Below are 3,822 nucleotides of genomic sequence, written 5' to 3'. Positions count from 1 at the left end.
TGATAAGAGACTGCCACAGTATTTTTGAGAGTGTACAATTTACATTCCACTCAATAAATTGTGTGTGATCTGGCTGGAAAAGTACTGCCCATTCTAATCAATCCACATGACCTGATTAAAGCGCATACTTTCTAGATTCCTCAGCCTTTTGTTCTCCCTTTCCTGTTAAAAAAAAAAAAAAAGTCTTCAATTTTAACATATCTCCATTAAAAGTGCTGCAGTCTCTTAGTCATGTCTGACTTTGTGACCCTATGGACTGTAGTCCACCAGGTTCCTCTATCCATGGACTTCTCCAGGCAAGAATACTGGAGGGGATAGCCATTCTCTTCTCCAGGGGATCTTCTCAACCCAGGGATTAAACCCAGGTCTCCAGCATTCCAGGCAGATTCTTTACCATCTGAGCTGGTGGCCTAGAGAATTACAAGGACAGAGAGCCTGGTGAGCTACAGTCCATAGGGTCGCAAAGTCAAGACATAACTGAGCGACTAACACTTTCTTTCACTTTCCCATTAAAAAAGAAGAAGCAACAAAAATAGAATAATCTGGATATAGTCTTGACAAGCAAAGTATAGAACAAGAATATCATCTTCCTTATTGTAGCTATGTTACCTATAAGTTGCCATAGATGGTTTTAGCTTTTCTGATGGTCACAGTCACAATTAACCTAAATATACTTTGCTGTGAAATCTATTCTTAAACTATTGTTTTATATACGTGTGTGTGTGTGTGTGTGTGTGTGTGTTTGTTTCAAGATTCATTTTTTTCTAACTTGTACTTCAGCAGTTGATTTTTAAATTCCAGAGTGGGATATTTTGAACAAAAATGTAACATGGAGACCAATTTAAAATCATAAGACACAGTTAAACTTTGTACAGGAGTATACAACCTCCACATGCATAGGAGCAATAAACTATAAAATTATTGACACAGATTTCTGTTATAGTATGCCTGTTTTATTCCAAGTTCTACATCTGGGGGCAGGGGTCTTTGCATAGATTGATGACATAATGATGTATTGTTTCCCTGACTGTTGTGTTTTTTATGCCCCTTGTGTAAGTACTGGTCAAGCAAATCAATAAGCATAGAATACATTAACTACTGTGTAACAAATATGAATCTTGTAGCTATATGTGTAAAATCATTGAGGTTTCTCATGTAATCACTTAATCCCATTAGCTGTCTAAAACTGTGCAGATGCTTTAACTCAGGAATATATTGGAGTTAAAAAAAATCTTTTCACTGAGTGTTCAGAAATACTTATTCACAGTGCTGTTCTTCTTCAAATAAGATGCAAAAATAGTTGCCTCACAAATGTAGTTAAATATTAACATAAAAAATAGCGAAGGTGGTACTTGGAAATAAATTTTGAGAGTGATATACAGAAACTTCCATTTCTGGCTATGGTAGAGTTGCTAGAATAGACTTTTTTCACTTATTGGAAACAAGTGAAATGCTGGACAAATAAATGAAACAAATAAAGCTCACTTTGAATGGATAGGCAACTCAGTACCTTGATAGTTGAGAGAAGGCAAAAAAAAAGAGGTGAGGTCTGGATTTATACCTGGAGGCTCTTCCTCAAATGTGTGCAGAAAGAGGTGACCCAAATGGAACATAGTGATCTTGTTGAACTGAGGAGGAAAAGATCTAAGTTTGGGGAGACTGAAGAAATTAGACTTTGTAGAGCAGAGCATTGGAGAAGAGGATGGTAAAGAGAAAGAGCTCTAGAAATATGCAGAGAGTTCACACTGACTCTTTGGTGAGTAACATAAAAATAATAAGATAATATGTGTCATGAGTAATTCTAGACTATAAGAGTGCTAATTTTTTCCACATAGAAGGAAATATTAGCCAAAAGAATCTCAGATCACCACCACAAAAAAAGAAAAAAAGCTAAACGTGGTACAAATGTGAATAATTATAGATTTTTTTCTATCATTTAATGAGGTAGTAAAATATAACTATGTAAAGCAAAATAATAATGTATTGAGAAGTTTATATTATATAGAAAAGTATGACAATAGGACTAAGTATGGATTAAATGAAAATATACTTAATGAACTTCTTAGACTATATAGGAAGTGAGATAATATTCATGGTAGACTATAATAAATTAGAGGTTTATTTTGTAAACCCAGAGAAACACAAATACACAAAAATATCATGAAAATGAAATTCAAAAGCAACACTTATGATCTCACAGTTCTGTAGGTCAGAAGCCCAGCTTCAGAGTGGCTCACTAATTTTTTATACCATTTTTTAATCAGGCTTTTTGGCAGGGTTGTGTTCTTTTCTGGAGGATCAGAGGATAAATTCACTTGAAAGTGCACTTAACTTTCTAGAAGAATTCAGTCCTATGGACTTGTATATACCTATATACTTCATATCTACCATCCACTTTTCATTCTATCTATGTATATCTATCCATCCATCCATCCATCCAATCTATTGATTCTGGTTCTCTGAGGGATCATTTCTCTGAAGGATCATTTTATTTTATATTTTCAGCATGTCTCAGTTCAACTAAATCTTCTGTTCCTTAGTTGTACCAGCTGTGTTTTAAATGCTCATTAGTTACAGATGGCTAGTGGCTATCATGATGGTCTAGAGCTAGTTTTGGCAAACTGTTTTCTGTATAGGGCCAGATAGTACACATTTTAGTCCTACCAGTTTGCATGATTTCTGCTGTAACTACTGAACCCTAGTAGTGTAGCCAGGAAACAGCCATAGACAATATGTACAAGTAGGTATGGCTGTGTTCCAATAAAACTTTATTTAGCAAATCAGGCAGCAAATCAGATTTGCCCAGCCAGGTACAGGTGTCATTTGCCTGCCCATGCTCTAAAGGAATCGAAGCAATTGTCTGTCTCTAGTATGCTATGATTAAAGAGAGCTTTTGCATTTCATTAAATGCTTCCTAGAAAAGTATCCTTTCAAATACCAAGGCAATTTTATTGACTTTATCTTTTTCTTAAATATCAAATAGATCAAAAGTTTACAGACTAAAGAAGTTCAGTTTTATATTTATAATTTGGAATACTTAAAATATTAATGTGCTCATGATATTTAGAAAAAATTAGAACATTTTAGTATATTTTCCTTCCTTTTAGGAGAATTTTCTATAAAGAATATTTACACAGTACCATGTCTGTTTTCTTACTGCTTTAGTCAAAGCATATAACAATGCAGGGCTTCATAGATTCATAAATGGTTCTAAATGAAAGGATGGAAGAAGCGCAGGCATAAGTTCCTATGGACTTTGAAATCTTCATATAATCTGTAAGCATGTACTGCTTCGCTCCCAGTGAAGGTGTGGGCATATGTAGGTATTGGAGTTGGTTCTAGGGGTATCAGCTCCTGTGTCAGAAAATTAGTAACCAGAACATTCTCTCCTAATGTTTTAAGTTCAACCTAACTTTGGAAACTTTAGACAGGAATTGAGCCCAACGTCAGCTGGGAAATGATGTGCCAACTGAGAGAAGTCCAAATGAATCTTTATATTCAGAGCCACTGTGAACTCTGCCATGTGCAGTGAGAATTTGCTTTGGGATGACTTCCAGGCATTAACCTTGGCAAAATCAGGCAGTGTTTAGACAAAACTGTTACCAGGATTATTTTGTCTGAATGGATGGTTAGGTCAAGTAATTAACTAATTAATTAGACATTCAGTCAATCTTTAAGTCATTTAATTAATTAACTTGATACTTAAAATGTGAGACATATTTTCTCCTAAGGGTAAGACATGGTCATAAAATGTAGTTACTGCCTTCTAAGAGCTGTTATTCTCTTACTCCTCGGCCATCTCCCTCTCCCTCCCATTCTTTC

The sequence above is a fragment of the Odocoileus virginianus genome, chromosome 2, assembly GCF_023699985.2.
Source record: "Odocoileus virginianus isolate 20LAN1187 ecotype Illinois chromosome 2, Ovbor_1.2, whole genome shotgun sequence".
Classification (NCBI taxonomy): Eukaryota; Metazoa; Chordata; class Mammalia; order Artiodactyla; family Cervidae; genus Odocoileus; species Odocoileus virginianus.
This window is presented reverse-complemented; position numbering follows the sequence as displayed.